This window comes from Megascapheus bottae, chromosome 2 (genome assembly GCF_031878675.1).
Source record: "Megascapheus bottae isolate mThoBot1 chromosome 2, mThoBot2.hap1, whole genome shotgun sequence".
NCBI lineage: Eukaryota > Metazoa > Chordata > Mammalia > Rodentia > Geomyidae > Megascapheus > Megascapheus bottae.
This window is the reverse complement of record NC_143510.1, coordinates 54,834,803-54,854,793: the sequence shown is the minus strand read 5'-3', so window position 1 is coordinate 54,854,793 and position 19,991 is coordinate 54,834,803. Positions and strand designations below refer to the sequence as shown.

Below are 19,991 nucleotides of genomic sequence, written 5' to 3'. Positions count from 1 at the left end.
GACAGAAGTGTTACTCTACAACATTTCTCAAATTCATCTTTCTTCTCCTGAATCCCACATGGTCTAAGACCCATTGGAATCATGTTTGTGTGGGCTTTGTATTTCTTTCAAAAAGACCAAGATATGAGAAAGGGTATCAATGTTTATGAAGTAATACATCTTCTATCTGGTGACTATAATGTAATCCTTCAATTAATTACAATAAAAATATATGAAAAAAGAAAAGACAATTACTATTCAGAAGTATGCCCTATAACCTTTAACAGTGGATCTGTAAGTGTTCAGTATACCATGTATTTTATTTGACATTTTAAAATTCATATCATCCCCCAAATGAGTAATCTGTAATTAGATATTTATAGTAATTATTTATATGATACATTTTCCTAATGTTTATTAAACAAAAATGATTATAGGCACCATAATATGGCAACCAGAATAAGCATATGCCACTTAATTGTCCACAGTACTGGCTCAAGCCATTCTCCAATTGCCTTAGTATGTACTTTAATAATCCAATCTCATTAATTAGACAAAAACATTTGTCCACAGGATTATTTTCAATGTAATACAAACAAAAGAAAAAGAAAACTTCTTTAGAATAACCCCGAACTTTATCCTTCCATCTCATTAGAGTATATTTTTCTTTCATTACTCAAGCATTCATTTTAAATACCAATTATTTTCCAGCCCCCAAATGACTTGCCATTTTAAGATAGAAAAAGAACAGGCTCCTACTGATGTGGAATATTACTGAGAACTGAAGTCCAAGGGACAGAGGAAAGAGTTTAATCTCAGTCACAGTTTCACTTCCCAAGTGTCACACAAACTTACAGGGGACCTCTACAACATCCAGGTGTTGGCTTGCATGCCTCTCTAGGCTATATATTTGCTTTACCAAATTCCCAAGTTTCATCTTTAAATGCATAGCTTTTTCCCTGTACCAGCAGCTCACTCTGGCAATCCTAGATACTCAAGAAGCTGAGATCTGAGGATAATGGCTCAAAGCCAGTCTAGGCAGGAAAGTTGGAGAAATCCTTGTCTCTAATTAATCACCAAAAAACTAGAATTGGAGTTGTGGCTCAAGGGGTAGAGAGCTAGCCTCAAGCAATAAAGCTAAATGATTGTGCATACACCATTAGTTTTAGCACCAGCACTAGCACAATAGGTAGGTAGATAGATGAACAAACAGATAGATAGCTAGATACATACGTACATGCATGCATGCATACATGCATGTGTATACATATATGCATGCATACATACATATATGCATACATGCATGTGTATTCGTATATGCATGCATACATATATACATACATGCATGCATACATGGATACTTACATAGGTACATAGCTTCTCTTCTTGTTCTAGACTATTGGAGGAGAGCAGGGAAGAGCAACTCTAGTTCTTCATGTATCATTCCATTTACCTCTGGTTTCATTAAGGCCAGCGCCTGACATTTCTGCCTTCCTTTTCCAAAGTTAATTTACGTTCAACCTAAAACATAGTAAATATTTACTGAACATTAATGCCAACACACTAGTGGAAGTGAAGTGAAACCATTGCCATTTGTTTGTTTGTTTTTGGTGCTAGTACTGGGGCTTGATCAGAGTCTCCTGCTGTTGCACAACTCTTTCACTCATGGCTAGCGCTCTATCACCTGAACCACACCTCTTGGGATTTTCCCCTGATTAGAAATGAGAACTAGGGAATGGGAAGGAGGAAAAAAAGAAATGAGAACTGAACTAAAGATTTTTCTCTTTAAGATGGTTCCAAACCTTAATCCTCAGATCTCAGCCTCCTGAGTAGCCAGGATTAGAAGCATGAGCTACTAGAGCTCAGCAATCTCTGCTTTCCTCTTCTTTTAAAAGTACACCAAGTTTATGGTACATGATGCAAGGAAAAACATTCCCAGGTTTATTGCTTTAAACTCAAGAGCAATCCAGCTAATAGTGTTCTGGGTAGCAAGCGTTTACCTACTGATTTTTCCTAAAACAAAAACTAAGCAGTTCTTATGAATTATTCCAAGCACATGGAAAACAGGCATCAAAAGGGAAGCACAGGAATAGTAGAAAACAATAATGCAAGCAGGTACCTCTCTTTTATATAAGGAATATTTCCAATTACTCTAAAATGTCTCAGAACTAGTATTCATCCTCTCTGCCGTTCTTGCCAGCCAATATTTAATTTCTCCTTGTAATCGCCTCTGTGCTTATGAAAAGTTAAGGAGAAAAAGATAATCCTTATCTTCACACGCAATTTCTGACACATCTGCACACAACAAAACTGTGTATTCTATCTCTGAAACATGTATTTTGTGTTTATGCATTTTAACTTTGGCCTGATTTTGAGATATTGAGAATATGAATCATTGTAAAGTGGGGGGAAAATGCTGTTCTCATGTTACAAAGGAAAAAAGAAAAGTCCATGGCAACACACAGCAGTTTCTTTGGCCAGGTTTCTAAGCTCCAGATGAGCAGAATATGAGACAGTGATCTAATATATTCAAGACCACACAGTTTCTCCATCTTCAAAAAATTAGGCTGAGCTACTTACTTTCTTTTTGCTGCAAATGGGAAACTCAGATTTACATCAACCAGCAGCGCCGGCCTTAGAAATCACTTAGGACCCACACACTGTACATTACAGTGTTGTCAGAAGATGCAACATGACATAGAACCTTGGGTCCAGCAGATGTGATTGGCTTTCTCCATCAACTTCCTGTAGTGTGAGGTCAGTAAGGGTCACTGCAGGATCTTAAAACACAAACCTCTTGCAAGCAATACCAGAGAGGATGAGGTTGATGGCAGCAGAAAGTTATCAGCAAGTTTTTCTCTATGTTGAAAAATGCCTTCGCGTTTTCCATCTTCACGGTTTTATTTCACAGAAGAGCAGTAAACGCTAGTACTTCTTGCTATTAGGAATGGACCTGTATCACTACATTGCTTTTTTGCACCATTTTAGACTCTATGGGGAGAAGAAATAATAGAAAATACTTTAAAAAGACTAAGGCAAAGCCCAACAAAATAAGTATCAGGAAATGGATATTTACCAGAGGGTGGGGCCAAGGACAAAAGGTAGAGGGATGAAGGGGGAAGTGGGGAGAAGGCAGGCAAGAATGCATGCATTGTATATACCAAGAATTCAGAAGTATAAGGGAAGGGGTGGGTCAACAGGAGGTGAAAAATGCATGGTGTACAAAACTGCTCATTTAAATGGCAAAAACAAAATGGATATGTAATCTAAAATTAAGACAAGTAGGGAAGGGGTAGGTTGGGGGGTGGGTGAGGATGTTAAAGGGGTGGCACTGATGAAGCTGCAGCCTATTCATAAACTGTTTTGGTGAATAGCAACTCCTTTGTACAAATACTTCCATTAAGTTTTTTTTAAAAAAAACAACCAGGGAAATAAATATTTGTTTTGCATCAATAGATCTTTGCAGCAACTCTTGAAAACAACTCACACAAAGAAGCAGCAGTCACTCAAACTACAGTCACCAGGCAGATAAAGAGAGAAGTTAGGCAGCTGTAGAACTCACAAAATTTTTAAAAAAGACAGATTTTTGACTCAAGTGTTTGCCAGAGGAGCAGATGTAGATTCCTAGATGTATCCTGAGGCTTTCTGCTGCCAGGAATGTTTTCTGGGTGGTCACAGAGCTCATTAATCACTTCTGTGTGTTCACTAGCCTGGTGGCAGGTTGATGTGCAGAAATCTAAAGGAGCCAGTAAACCTGGCAAAGCTGGTAAAATGACCTTGTCATTTTATTGGCTGCCTAAATCCCTTCCAAGCCCAAACTCTTTTGCATGGCACAGGAGGCATTTCCTGATCTCACCCAAACCCTTCCACTATATCAGCTCTGATTAATCCTTTCGCCTTCCCCTAATGCAGGCTTGCTGGGCCCTGTGTCTCCACTTTTCTAAATTCTCCATGGTTGATACACTTTCTTCCTCTAGTCAACTGGTGAACTATCCAGCTTTTTGACTTGTGCTCAAGCAGCAGCCATTTTGTTGAGATTCCCTTGCTGTATTTTAGCAGGGGTTTTGCGACTTTGGTTTCTTATTGTAACCATCCTTTAATGCTGCAACCTCTCCTTACTATAAATATTATTTACTATTTTAACTGTTCTGCGAGGGCAGGAAGTAACTCAGTCATGGTCTTAGCTCAGAACAATGCCTGACAAGTGTTTAATAAAAATTGATGAATAAAACATCCAAGAAAAGGATGTCTGAAAGGAAGAGCCAGTTATAGAGCATCAAGCCATCCATCACCTTCCTTGGTGTCATTCCCAAGTGACCAAAGTTTGGCCTTGGAAATAAAGTCAAGAAACAATGAATAATTTTTTTAAAGAAGCAATGAATATCTAGACAAATCCAAAAGGAAAGATGCATATGTAATTGCAACAAAGATCGCAACTCAGACCCTAGATTTTTCCAGAGTGAGAATGAGAAGAGGGGCGGGGGAGGGAGGGGGGGGAAGAAAGAGGGAGATGGAGAAGAGAGATAGAGGGTAAGAGAGGAAACAGAAAGAAATCTAAAGTCAGATCTGGAAACAGTAGAGTCAGTCAAGGAGAAGTGAATGAGAAAGATAATTACTGGCAACAAATAGTCCAAACTATGATCAGGCCCCATGAGTCTGACTATGTACACACAACAGGGTGATGGCAAGCTTACTTTGAGTTTAGAAGCAGAAAATGCAGCCACCAAAGGGGAAGAAAACCCTTGACTCTGCTCCCTAAATATCTTGGGAATTATGTGATGGAATAAGGAATTGATCAACAAGAATATTTCATAGTGACTTATCCACTTGTTTCAGTGTGTGTGTGTGTGTGTGTGTGTGTGTGTGTGTGTGTGTGTGTATGTGTGTGTTCTGTCAAGGACAAACTGGTCATATAAGTTCCAGAAAGCCCACCTCTACCTGTAGGATAGTGCAGATACTGTGTCATCATTTAAGCTGTGCAATCAGACTGCCAGAACTGAATGCTTCTGGTCCAGAGGCAGTGGTTCACCTTCCTGAGTTCTAAAATGGGGCTGGAAATAGCACCTACTGCATAGGCCAGAGAATGATGTGAGTTAACCCAAAAGAACACTTCACTCAGAGCAGGGAAGGCTCAGTGTGAGGAGCCAGGCAAACCATTACACCTTTGCAGAAGTTACTGGGTAGGTAAGATATGTAAGTATTATGTGGATAGCCCAAAGAGATTTCCTTTTCATTTATGTTTCTATAAAATACTTATCACAGTGTATTCGGGAAGAAAGAAGCTTGACAAGTTAAAAAAAGATTACCCTTGAATAGAAATGAAAACATAGAAATATAAAGATAGATCAGAAAATCCGTCAGAGGGCTCTTTTAATTTGCTTGTTGATGTGTTAGATGGCAGTGATAATGTAAAGGCTTGGTTGCAGTTTCCTTAAAGCTTACGTAAGGATATCAAATGGAACTGAGTTTTGTAGATGTTAAGGGTTATGAATATTGATTCACCGACCTCTGGACCCCAGGCTGTTCCCTGCCTCGGTTTCTCCCTCCCTAACGTGGGCTATTATGTGAGGATAGAGCTCTGGCTATTTTGTGAGGATGTATTTTACCTTTAGGAACATACTCATATACTGCCACATTGCATTTCTATACTTACTATTGAGCAGAACTTGGGTATTTTAGTGCCACAAGTATCAGAGAAGTATAGCCTGTGTTCAGGAAATAAGAAGGGAAGATTTTATTTCTGTAGAAGAGAAGCTATGGAATGCAGCAAAAACTCTTTGAGAGAGTTAGCCTTGATGTCTTCATGGAGACACAGAAGGCATCTCTTTTTTTCTCATTTTTAAAAGATTTTATTTTATGGGGTGGGGAGGGAAATGGGAACCAAGACATGAGAAAGGGTATCAATGTATATGAAGTAATGCGCCTTCTATCTGGTAAATATAATGTAACCCTTACAACAAAAATATATATAAAAATTTATTTTATTTTGTTGCAAAGGTGATGTACAGAGGGGTTACATTTATATGAGTAAAGTAATAAGTACATTTCTTTTCAAACATTGTTACCCACTCTCTCATTTTTCTCCCACTATCCCTCCCCCCAAACTTCTCTGATCCTTAGTTGATAAGGTCATTTCCAACCTAGTGTCTTGTGAGTATCAATGTTGTGTTGGTTTGCACTTTGCTCTTGGACTCACCAGTTTGTTGTTCGGCTTCCCTTCCCCAATTCAGATAAACGTATATACAAGACACAGGGTCAAACCCAGCAACTATAGGGGATAAACCAAAGGGAAAATAAAGAACTTCACACAGTACATTAAAAATAACATCAACAGCCAGGAGTTTGGCCTAGTGATAGAGTGCTTGCCTAGCATGCATGAAGATCTGGTTTCGATTCCTCAGCACCATATACATAGAAAAAAACCCAGAAGTGGTGCTGTGGCTCAAGTGGTGGAGCTTTAGCCTTGAGAAAGCCCAAGGACAGTGCCTATGCCCTGAGTTCAAGGCCCAGAACTGGCACACACAAAAAAAACCCAACCATAACCAAAAAAACCCCCACTTGTTTCCGTATCTTGGAGTTCATTTTCATGAACATCATTTGATGTGGTCATATGTACATAGCTATTGAACTATTGCTAGGACTATCCTAGACATATACTAATTATTACAAATGAGGGAAACCATGAGTCTATGTTTCTTTGGGTTTGGCTTACTTCAGTTAATATGATTATTTCCAAGTGTTTCCATTCCCTTATTAATGATGTCATTCTTTCTAATGGAAGCGTAGAATTTCATCTTTTAACTCCTTCATCTCTTAACTCTTACTATGTATGAGGGAATGTATTGGCTTTAAGCCCCAACTGAACTCACTTCTTTCTCCCTATCTCTGTGTTTTGTTTCAAGGTAATAGGTATTAGTCAGTTTTTCTGAGCAAAATTATTTTCTCTCCTTGCCAAACGATTTCTCAGGTTAGGAGTCTAATTTCTGGATCAGAAATACTGTGTGTGAAATGTGTATTCTTCGACTTAAAAACCACAGGCGTCACACCTGCCTCTGTTTCACTCTTTGTCCCTGAATTCTTGCTATCTGTCACAGAATCCTAGTGTTTCTGGCTAGCAAACCGTTATTCATAGTGAACCACTATGCGCAGCCCCTTTAACTTTTTCCCACTGCACTCATCCCTTCATGTAAACATACCTGATTAATTCATTTTTATATTTTAAAAAGACCATCCTCTTTGGATTCAACTTTCATTTTGTTGTGTTCCCTCTTGTCTTTAAAAGGAAGTCTTGAAAAGAATGCCTGAATTTAATCTTCCCTGACTTTTTAACTGCCTCCAAACCATGTTCCCTCTCTCTCTCCTCCATTCATTTGACCCCTTCCAACTATAAAGTGAATGTTCTGCCCACTAAGCCAACAGGCATGTTTCTTTCTTTTATATGAACTTCCTCAGCATCATTTAAGACATGTGTATCAGTGATCCAGCTAACAATATTTAATTGGATATTTTTTAAAGCTTACAGCAGAAGTCTGGTTTCAGGATGGAAAACTTTGTTACACAAAAATAAAAAAAAGAAAGTTTAACAGCTGTGACTTATGATTTCTAGGACTTGACCAAAAGAGCAGACAAAGCTTAGATAATATACTACTGATCCTCCTTCTTCTTCATATACTCTGGCGAATTCTACTGAGCTACCGAGGGCTTGAGACTCCCAGACTACATCAATCTACCTTATTTCCTGTGTACAATTTCTTGCCTTTGATTCCATTTTTGCTTGCTAATGAACATTTATTTCTTATTAACTATATACCTAGCCAGAAGGGACACAGCATCCTCTATCAAGCTTAACACAATGAAACCTAGTAGCATAAACAGCAACAGCTAATCATCAGTCCTTATCAAATAGGAAAAAGTAAGGATACAACTTTGAATTTATTTCTTCTCTGAGAAGAACAACTGACAAGAATAGTTTAGCCAGAAAGCTCTAAGAATATTTACAGGTCTCAGAATACTAAATTAGAAAAACAAGACTTTCACAAAAAACAACAGAAGAAATAGTCTTACCCCTGGATCACAAAATGAGAGTAAAAAGTAGTAGAAGTCCAAACAACTCACTAACAGGAAATGTAGGAATCATTTTTAAAAGATTGCAATGTGATATGTAATTGGATGTAAAAAAGATTTTAAGGTATTCAATAATAAATTTCAGAGAAATTTTTGTGACATTAAGATTATACATTTAGGGGTAGTTCCTATTTTAGTTAAAATTATTAGAGGAATGAGCCATATTTTATGTAAAATTTGATGTTGAAAATAAAAGTTGTAATTATTAAAATGGAAAAAAATCTTCTTTTAACTCATTATGTGGTTTTTTCAAGGGGGAATGCAATGAATAGGTAGGAAAGATAAAAGTAATTGCTATGAATGTATAAATCAAGCATTGCTGGAGAAAGAGCAGCAGTTAATACAAATCTCTAAAGCTAAATCAAAAAAAATACTTTCAGTAACTAGGAAATTTATTGGAAAATTACAGCATTTATTACTCTTCACTTTTTCATAAGCATTATCTAATTTCAGAATATTTTCATCACCCACAAAAGAAAGCCCCAGACCTATTAGACGTCATTTATACCCCTTCCTGCTGGGCTCCAACTTTTGGTAATTACTGGTTTACGCTGTCACTGCATTTCTTTTTGGAAAGTCATATAACCAGAACCAAGTAAAGGACGACCTTTGCATCCAGAGTCTTTCCATTGGCACAGGGTTTTCATGTCATAGCATGTTCCAGAACTACATTCCTTTATCTGTGACAAAATAATATTCTCTTATGTGGATACACATCGATTAATCCATTCCTAACTTGATAAAACTTTTAAAATGTCTCTATCTGGGGGACATACATTCCCTAAAGATTTGTGGTACTGAGTATCTTTTCTTTGTACTCCTTTGCCATTTGTGTATCTACTTTGATTGAGTTGTTTGGTTTAAAAAAATAATTTAAGAGTACTACATATAGGTTAGATAAAAGTCCCTTATCAGAGGCGTGACTTGAACATTTCCCTTGAATTATGCAAATTGTATTCCCACTTTCTTGATAGTGTCCTTTTCATGACCAAAGTGTTAAATTTTGATTGAGAAGTGAATAATTTTTACTTCTTTCTCTTTCATTTGGGTGCCAATTGTTCCTAATTGCCCTTTTTAAGGTTTCCATTACTCGGCTGAATAGAAGTGAGAAGAAGGATCCTGATCTTGTTTCTGATCTTAGCTGGAGTATGGTGCTGTCTGGAGGGCTTTTCACACCTGGCCTTCACATGCTGAGACACATTTCCTTCTCAGTGCTGAAAGAGTGGTAGATTTTTGTCAAATGCTTTTTCTGCAATAATTGGAATGATCATATGATTTTTGTCCTTTCACCTGCAGTGTACAATATTCACTGATTTTTGCACATTGACCTGTTTTTACAGGGAACAGAGTTCACTGAACAGTATGGATCATCTTTATATGCTATTGAATTATATCCACCCGGCCCCTCTATTTCTTTTGATTTATGAACTCAATCATTTAAAGCATTTTTGGTAGATAAGAGTTTGCTATCATCATTTTTCTGTTTTGTTTTGTTTTTGCTTTTTGTTTGTTTTTGTATGGTGCAGAGCTGTCTTTCACTCTTGCTGTCTTCCTTTGTGCTTTAATAGTTTTTGTAGGGGTACACTTTGATTCTTTTCTTGTATCTACTAAAGTTATTTTTTGCTTGCTTGCTTGTTTGTTTGTTTTTGCCAGTCCTGGAGCTTGAACTCGGGGTCTGAGCACTGTCCCTGGGTTTTCTCAAGGTTAGAGCTGTACTACTTGAGCCACAGCACCATTTTCAGTTTTTTCTATGTATGTGACACGAAGGAATTGAATCTGGGTCTTCGTGCATTCTAGGCAAGCACTCGACCACTACGCCAAACTCCTGGCCTAAAGTTATTGTTTGTGTTGGCCATTATGCTGAGGCTTTCATAAAAATTCCTTTTGCTCTAGTTGTTTAGTACCTTACAGTAGTAAGGTACTAAATTCAATTGCATACAATAAAACCTCCACATTTTCCTTCTAGTCCCAAATATTCAGTGTTGTGGATGTCAGAATCCACTTGCATATTCATTAACAAGATTTTGTGGTTAGAATTATTCTAAGTACTTTGCTGTTCAACTTTAATCCCAGGTGATTTGATGTAAGTAATTTACATGTTGTTACAGGATCACATTTTCCTGTATTTTTCTGTGTGCTTACCACTGCCTGGGAGATTTATATTTTCAGAAGCTTTCATGTTTCTGTATAGTGTCATTTTACTTTCATTCCTTTTCATGTTTCTGGTAGGACAGATCAGGTGGTGATAAACTCTCTGGTCTCTACTTATCTGCAAAAATAACTCTCCTTCATTGTTAAAGCCAATTTTGCTGGATTTAGTGTTCTTGGTTGGCAGAATTTTTCTCCCAGCAGTTTAAAAATATTCTCTCTTTGCTCTCCCTCTCTGTCTCTCTGTGTCTCTGTCTCTCTGTCCTACTCTCTCTCTCTCTCTCTCTCTCTCTCTCTCTCTCTCTCTTTCTCTGTCCCTTTCTCTCTCAGCTTACCAGCTTACTACTAAAAACTATTTTCATATATTATAGTGATGGTGGTGGTGAGGATGCTTCCTTCTAGGATGCAAATTTGTGTAGCACTTGCTGCTTTCAAAATTCTCTTTGTCTTTGACTTTTGACAATACCATTTTAATGTGTCGCAGTATAGAATCAATAGGTTTAGCTTTTGGGGGCAAGTTTTGAGGCCTCATAAATCTCTAGATTTGGGAAATCTTCAGCTATCATTTCCTTTCGCTCATTTTCTGCTTCTCCCTCTTTCTGTTGTTGGACTTCCACATTGAGAAGCCTGATTTTCTTATTAAAATTCTTTCTCTTGTGCTTGCTTTGGCAGCATGTAAACTAGCATTGGAATGATACAGAGAAGATTAGCATGGCCCCTGCACAAGGATGATGTGCAAATTTGCGAAGCATTTCATTCTTTTAAGCACAGATACAGTGGGATAAACGGTAAACCAATCCAGCAGTGGAACCCACTAGACACTATGTTGGAAATAAACTCTACAAATTGGAGAGGGGAGGAAAATGGAGAGGGGGTAAACTGTCAAAGAAAGATGGAGGGGATGACATTGTTCAAAGGAGATGTACTCATTACTTAACCTGTATAGCTGTAACCTCTCTGTACAGCATCTTTACAATAAACTTATTGGGTTTTCTTTGGTTTTGGTTTTGTCAGTCATGGGACTTGAACTCTTGGCCTGGGTGTTGTCCTTGAGCTCTTCAGCTCAAGGTTATCACCCTACCCCTGGAGCCACAGCGCCACTTCCCATATTCTAGTGGTTGACTGGAGATAAGAGTCTCACGTTCTTTAGTGTCCAGCTGGCTTTGAATTGCGATCCTCAGATCTCTGCCTCCTGAGTAGCTAGGATTACAGGCATGAGTCCTGTACTGAACTTTTTAAAGATAGTTACTCTGAATTTTTTTTGTCAGAGAGTTTACAGTCTTTAGTGTTAATTATTGGTGTCCTTTCCCATCCTTTGATGAGGCTGTATTTCAAAATCACAGTGATCCTGGTATCTTTGATTTCTGTCTGTGGTTTTAAAAACTGGGCACAGGGCCAGGAGTTTGGCCTAGTGGGAAAAGTGCGTGCCTAGCATTCATGAAGACCAGGATGCAATTCCTTGGTACCACATACATAGAATAAGCTGGGAGTGGTGCTGTGGCTCAAGTGGTAGAATATTAGCCTTGAGGAAAGCCCAAGGACAATGTTTAGGCCCTGGGTTCAAGCCCCAGGACTGGCTAACTAACTAACTAAATAAATAAAAAGTGGGCACCTCTCCTAGGCTTTGTGGGCTCCTTTCAGTAGGGACAGTCCTTTACAAATCAGGCCATACTGTGGTTTGAGTAGATCTGATAGTCAGATGGTTTTGTTGTCAGGTTGTCTATTTGAACAAGGCCACTGCCAGTGCCCTGAGGTTGATAGGATGTCTATCGTGCTTCTGTCACTGGGTGGGACTCTTGGCTGGATACTCTGGTGAGTAGGATATCTTAAAGTGGGCATCCAAGTTGGATAAAACCACAGGCTCATTCCACCATCAGTTGACACTCGAGGCTGGACTCCCTATTCTGATAGGGCTGCTAACTGTCTTATATGTTTGGGCATGATTACTAATTAGACTCTGGCTGGATTGCCCACAAGTTGTATCCTGCAGTTGAATAGGCCTGGAGCTGGCTCCTGAAATGTAGAAGAGTTACAGATTGCACTCCAGAATCTGGCAGCATCCCCACAGAGATCTCAGGCTGGGCATAGTTACAGGCTGTACCTCACAGCGGGGCAGAGCTGGCTGAGCTCCATTATCAAGTAGGGGTGTGCTCTGTGGTTTTAGAAAAGATTGTTGGTCCCAGTTACTGGCTGCGTTTCAAGGGTGGACAGAATTGTTGGTTGAGCTCCCTAGTTGGGTGGGACCAGAAACTGTGCATTCTATTTAGGAATGGTTGTGATCCTGTATTGGACCCTAGACTGGGTTCCATAGATAGGTTGTACGACTGATGAGGAAACCAAGCTGGGAAGAACTACCAACTATGCTTCATTAAAACATAAAAGAGCCTCTCATGTGGCTTTGTGATCCAGGGAAGCCATTGGCTGCTCTCTCTACTAGGGGCTACAAGGCCATAACCACATGAGTACTGGTAGCTAGGGTCTCCACACCACTAGCTACTGTGAGCTGTTCCTTTTTTTCTAGTTGACCCCAAGTGGTCCAGCCTTCACAATCCCTTTCAAGCCAAGATAGAAGCAGGCCCCCCAAGAAGTGCCCTAGAATACTGAGGGGACATGATGTTGCCTTTAGGATCTTTTTCCTCCCAAAGGAGAGACAGTAAATTCAAGGGGCACTCTTGATATGGCACTTGGCTGATTGATGTGGTCAAAGTGAAAATGTTATTCTTCTAATGTGACTTTCTTAGATTCCAAAATATTTTCAATTTTGACCATTGCTATGTTGTTATGCATCTACACACAGCCCCAATGAATACATATTTCTTAGCTTAAAAACTAGTTTTTTGTCGGAGACATTCTCCCTTCACTGAATTCTTAGTGTAAGAATGTGCCTGCATGCCTGCTTGCATTGATATGCAAACATCCTACCACCTGGCCTCTACCCGGAGCAGGAGCAAACATCCTACTACCGGACCCCCTGCCCCCAGCGGTTCCTACACCCCAACCCCCTCCTGCCTCTCCTGAAGAGGCATATAAACCCCTGTGTGAAAAATAAAATTTGCAGCTTGATCAGAACGCTTGTCTTGCTGCCTTCTTTGTGTCTCCTGTCCCTTTCATTCCTCCCTCTAGGTTCTTGGCCCTAGTTGACGTCCCGCCGGACGGGACAGTTTTTATCGTTGTGCTAGTGTGTTTAGTATGTCCTTGTTTCTGGACGAGTAGGTAAATGCCAAGTAGTGGAATTGCTGGGTCATAGGGGAGCTTTATATTTAATCTTTTGAGGAACCACCATATTGTGTTCCATAATGGTTGACCGAGTTTACACTTCCACCAACAGTGTAGTAGCAATCCCTCCTGACACATCCCCACCAGAATCTGTTGTTATTAGATTCCTTGATAATGGCCATTCCAACTGCATGAGATGGAATCTTAGAGTTGTTTTGATTTGCATTTCTTTTATGGCCAAAGACAATGATGTTCACTGCAGCATTATTTACCATAGCAAAGCTATGGAATCAACCCAGATTCCCCTCAGTAGGTGATTGGATCAAGAAGATGTGGTTTTTATACACAATGAAATTCTATGGTGCCACCAGAAAGAACGACATCGCCCCATTTGTAAGGAAATGGAAAGTCTTAGAAAAATCATATTAAGCCAGACTCAAAGGAACATAAGCTCAATGGTTTCCTTCATTTGTAATAATTAGTGCAAACCTTGGATTCTCCTAGCAGAGGATTACAATAGGGCAAAACCTAGATACATAAGGCCATATAGGATGAGGCTAAATGAAAGGACCTTCAAGATATGGAAACAAGAGCCATATAATGTGTGATTGCTGTTCTTAATGTACTATATTATTTCACATCTGTTTTGTTGTCCCTTGGTTATTCTCATATTGTTACAGTATCTTACCTTGTCATCTGGTATATTGCATATATGTTTATTTGAAATAGGAAAAGGAAGGGGGAAAACAAGATGAAGGGAGGGTTTTTTTTATGGTTACTCTCATTGGTTATACAACCATATATTCAGTATTATTGTGTGAAATGCCCAGTATTGTTTGGAGAAAAATTAAAAAATCAAGTAAAACCATATTAACAACTTAATGCAATAAATTCCAGTGCATTATTAATCATTGCAATCATCAATATCAGTGTTTAAGCATGTGACATTTATGTTACATAGTAGATGACATCTTATGCTACAGATAGGCAATAAATGATGTCTTTCCTGCTTAAATTAATAAGAAAAAAATAAAGAAATGACAAGTCTAAATGATTAAGAAAGATTTTCTGCATTATATTTTTTGTCATTTTCATATATTACACATAATTTTATGCCAATGACAAAATATAACCTTTCCAGAGGTGTTTATTTACTGTTTTTATTTCTCTATAGTTACTAGCATCTCTTCATGAATACAAATAGCACAGATTTTTTGACTAATAGGTTCACAATTTTTTTTCATGTGGGATAAGGAAAAGAGAGTATTCAAACCACATGTAAACAAGCAACCGTTTGCTGATTCCCTTAATATGTAAACTATCAGATACCAATTAGTTTAGTGGATCTTTTTCTAGCACTTGCCTGTGTGTGGGCAAGAATTCAGTCCAAGCCTTCATTCCTTTTTCTGTTTCATGTCATGTTGGTTTTAGACTTCTCCTATTGGATCCAGCTGAAACTCTTCTCACAGTGGGTGGGCCTGGAGATAGTTTCTTCTCATATCCCTTTTATCCCATCCTCTCATTGTTGATCAGCATCTTTATTTCCCTCCAAATAAGTATGTACTTGCTTCTTTTGCCTCACTCTAAGATGAATATTTGATCAACCAAAGCTAACACTCATATTTTTATATCTTTATATCTTTAGAAAATAGTTTAGATTTCAGTCAGAAGTCTACCGAGTAGACTTACTTTTAATTCCTTTGGAAAAAATTTTCTGCAGTATTACATCGAAATTCTCCTTGTGTGTTCTCTTCCAAACCATAAATTAGACAATCCTCAGAGAAATAAAGTAGAATCCTCTCTTTGAATGCTGTTCCAAAATATTTACTTTGATTTTAGGGGACATCCTTAAGACTACATTGAATAACATATTTAAAATGTTTCTCCTTGGGTAATTGTCCCAAAGATAGTGTATATGCTTTATATAAGCCACATAAATGGATTTTCTGAATAAACTTCCCTAAGTATTTTAGCAGTGAGTGTGATGATAATTAGGATGGAGTCAATATATTCTGATATGAAGTCACAACTTGCTCATGCAGGTAAAGGGTTAAGCTTTATTGCCATCAAATGTCTTTCTGATTATAAAGAAGCAAGGGATTCAGAATATACTTGAAAATTTAAGTTGCTGAATACAACTGGATAATTTCTATACAAATGATTTTATATTGGGTAGCTAAATGAAAATTACTGGATTCAATATTCCAGTAAGTACAAAGGAAACAATTGACATATAACCTAAGAACATAAAAATATAGTTAGTTAAAATGAAACAGGTCAGCTGGGTGCCACCTATAATTTTAGCCACTCAGGAGGCTGAGATCTGAGTAATGCAGTTTATAGATAGTCTGGCTCGTTAAAGTTTATGAGATTCTTTTCTCCATTTAACCACAAAAAACAGAAGTAGAGCCACAAGTGCTAGAGGTCTACCTTTGGGCAAAAGAATTCAGAAATAGCACCCAAGTACAGAGTTTAATCCTCAAGTGGGGGCAGGGCAGAGGGAAGGGGGATGACCCTACCAGAGGATATGTCCTTTAGTATGACTGGACTCCAGAATAAATTATATCATTATAGACCACATAATGAAACCTAAAGATACTGAATACTAGGCATAACACCTGAATATAATATCTTAACCAAAGTGAGGACAGAACAATATGTATTAATTATAAAGTGACCTCTTACATACACCTAGTTTTATGTTATTTTCTATGAAATACAGAATGACTCTGAAAGACCCCAGATTAATATAATTAATCCACTAGTAAAGGTCAATTTGATTAAAAAAATGAAGCCTTTTAACTTAGTGATTACATATTGTTACTAAGGAAGAGGTAAGCTTTAGCCCCAAAATGACAACCCTTTTCTCCTGGATATATAATTTCAACTCAGAAACCTGAGCTCCCAAGAAATGACAAGAGATGAAATATTAAATGGCATTATCTCAAATTTGCGATTGTTCTCTGAGATAATTTCTAGTAAATATTCATACATAAAAATAGAACTATAGATTCTACAATGTGAAGAGCTACCCAGCATGCAAAATTAAATAACAAAGATTTACTAGGTAAGTAGGGAAACAGCAAACAAATCTTACCAACAATAGCTTTCAATAAGTGTCAACATTCTGAAGTAATTAAAGTAGCAATACTTTACCTAGAAGAATAAGATAAAAATTAGAGGCAATTTGCTAGATAATTCACAAGAAAATATACACATGGTAGATTACTTCAATGGTTCTTTATGACAGCTCTGGAAGAAATCCAGAGTAATAATGTTGATTTTACTATTTATTTGCCAATAACAAAGGAATCCTTCTGTGAATACTTCCTTGAGAAAAATATTCAAACAGTCACTTATTAGTACTTGAAAATATCTCTTGAAGAAACAATCTTTCTATTATTTGCGTGTCTCTTTGTAAGAGCTTTTATCAGGTGTTAGGCATAGGATATAAGAAAACCTTTTTTAATGTCTAAAGCTACCACATTGTTTTGAAATTTTATTCACTGATTTTTTTTTTCTTCTGGAAATAATGGTGCATGATAAAGATGAGAAGATATGTTATAGTTTGAATATAGTGGTCCCATCCTCACAAGGTTATTAGCCTTGCCTCTGTAGAGAGATGGTGGGACTTTTAGAAATGCAACTTAGCGGGAGCAATTTAGGTCATTGGGGATCTACTTGTGAAGGCCTTCTTGGGTTTTCTCTCTTTCTTTCCTTCGCCACAAGCTCACCACCACTATGTTCTGCCTCACCAAAGAAAATGGAACCAAATGACCATGAACAGAAACCTCTGAAACTCTGAGCCTGAATAAATAGTACTCGTTGGTCTTCTCAGACTTTTGTCACAGTGATAGAAAGCTGACTGAAAGAACTTATGAAAGAACTGTGACACTGATCAGTGGGAGGTATTTGCAATTGGCTTTCTGAAACTTAAGTGACCCTTTCGTTGAGAAGCTCTGTATCCTCATTTCAGAGATTATTTTCTGTGTTTATGTTTTCTGTGTCATGATCTTCTCTATTGTCATCTTGCAATGATAATGAGGTTCCTCTTGGTTTGCTTCTTTCCAAACCTGTTTGAAATTATACCCTCTCTCCTAGTCTCTAGTCCTTCCTTTTATATTGGTGGTTAATATTTGTCTAGTTTATCACTTGCTAGGACATCCTTGTTTCTTATTACTTTTTATTTTACTGCTCTATGAAACACTTACACAGCACTGAATGGAGTCTTTCTTTCTCTCTCCCTCTCTCTCTTCTTTCTTTATCTCTACCTCTTTTTATCTCTCTGTCAGAATTATTACATTATTTTAATGTCTTAGTTTTTTCTCCATTCCAATATAGAAGGCCTGATTTAAACATAATACATTTTTTCCCCAAAGGAAAATTCATCTTCAAATTGATTTCTAAAGACTAAAATAGTTGTTATCTGGGCACTTGTGGCTCACACTTACCATCCTAACCAGAAAAGATGCTGAGATTTGAGGATCACAGTTCAAAGCTAGCCTGGAGAGGAAAGTCTATGAGATTCGTATGTCCAATTAACCACTAGAAAACCATAAGTGAAGCTGTGACTTAAAGTGGTAGAATACCAGGCTTAAGAACAAAAGCTCAGGGATAGTATCCAGGACTTAAATTCAAGCCCCACAACTGACCTCCTCCAAAACTGGGGAACGGTCATCAGGCATCTCCTTTTGCATATTTGGGTGCCTTTATTTCACTGGCATAATGCCATTAGACCTCCTTGGCTTCATCACCCCAGGACATCAGGACATCAACTATCCCATCCCTATTCTGTTATCCACCTGAATTTTGAGTACAGCCTCTGTAGAACAGTATTAAGTGCATTTAAGTAAGCAGGGTATAACTTTTATGATGTGCCTTGGAAAACTAGCTTCACAATATTCAGTGTGTGTGTGCTGAGGGTTTTAATAAGGAAGTGAACATGCCTATGGTGTATGTCAACTTCTGTTTAACTGTTATTACAAGACACGTTGCTCTTTGAATGAGCTTCACAATCTCCTTCTGCAATAGGCAAATAACATTGCCCAATTAAATAAATTACCTTTGGAATTCTAGGTGATCAGAACACTTGTATTACCCAGGAATGTGTGGGGATGTGTGTTCAAATGGGTTAAACAGATCTCAGCACTTTCTCACCTGTTGAAGGATCAAATTCCAGCCCGAGGAAGCAGAAAGTAATGATTTGAACAATGTTGACTGACTCTGCAGGATATAGGGCAGTCTAGACTGAGAAGTGTCCACGTTATGCATTCAGTTTCCTATTGGTGTGTGTTCTTTTCTTCTCACCATCCTTCCTTCTACCTTGTCCTTCTCCCTCTTTCCTATCCTCTTTTTTCTTCTCCTCCTCCTCTTCCTCCTCCTCCTCCTCCTCTTCTTCTTCTTCCTCCTCCTCTATTCTCCTGTCTCATCCTTCTCCTACTCTTCCTTCCTTTCCTGACATTTCCTACTCACTTCTCCCTGTCTTTCTCCTTCCCACTTCATGCCTCTTCCTTTTCTTCCTCCTCCTCCTTCTTTCCCTTGGTTATTTTTTCTTTCCTGAAAATTTCTAAGAAATTATCTCTTGATTTTTTTCTTATATATTGTATTTTTGTACATGATCTTAGAAATTTAGGCAAAAAAATTTCTCCTAGCGATTTCCTAGTTAGTAATAAGAATGCAGGTCTGTGCACATGCATTTGTATTCAGAAAGTATCTGTTGACGGTTCAGCATGTTCTAGACAAGTTCTGGGTGACAGGTTAGGTGCTAAAGTCGATAGAGACATTACAGTAAGAGCTTCAATGGAAACTATTTCCAGTACAAATGGAATTCCATCTGCAGACAAAAGATGAAGCTCCTTTTGAATATTGTCAAAGGTACCTTGTTGAAAGGAAATATGAGAACTTATTTTTAGACACATGTTTTTGTTCTTGTTGTTATTGTTTGTTTTCTCCCAGTGGAGTATGTAGAAAATGCTTCACGATGGTTAAAGATTTGAAAGATGCAAAATTGCGAGGATAATGTTCAATATTGAGCAAATGATTTCTAGATCCATCTGAACCCTGCCTGATTTCCAGGAATGACCTAATCAAGATGTTCTGTTGTAACTAATGAAATGAATGAGATTTCCTAAGACAGTCCTATAAAATTATCCACAGGAGCCTGTTGGCATAATCCAATTCAAATGGCCTGCTGTTCATAAGTGGCTTGAGGTCATTTGGGTTAGGATTAGGGTCAAGGGAAGGGGAGTAGACCAATGAGGAGAATATGGTCAGAAATTAAATTACATGGTACAGAGGCTCACCAATAATTCTACTGTGCTAAATCAACAAAGACCACTCAACAGATTTTCCTAGATCCGATGTCTATTCAGTAATTCCAAGACCCATGAAAGGACTGGCAGAGAAAGACAAATGGCTTGAATCACCACCACACACTGATGGCTCACACCAATAATCCTAGCTACTCAGGAGTCCATAGTCTGAAGATTATGTTTCCAAGCCAGCCTGAGCAGTTTTCAGGAAGT

The 19,991-nt window shown here is 38.0% G+C and overlaps 1 non-coding gene and 1 pseudogene across 1 annotated transcript; both read left to right on the top strand.

Annotated features, from left to right (window-relative positions):
- The window catches only part of LOC150067130 (actin, cytoplasmic 2 pseudogene), a 51,659-nt pseudogene that overhangs the window by 10,726 nt on the left and 20,942 nt on the right, over positions 1 to 19,991 (top strand).
- On the top strand, positions 10,908 to 11,014 carry LOC150067131 (U6 spliceosomal RNA). The gene has a single exon (XR_016534690.1). It is a non-coding gene; the product is annotated as a U6 spliceosomal RNA (small nuclear RNA).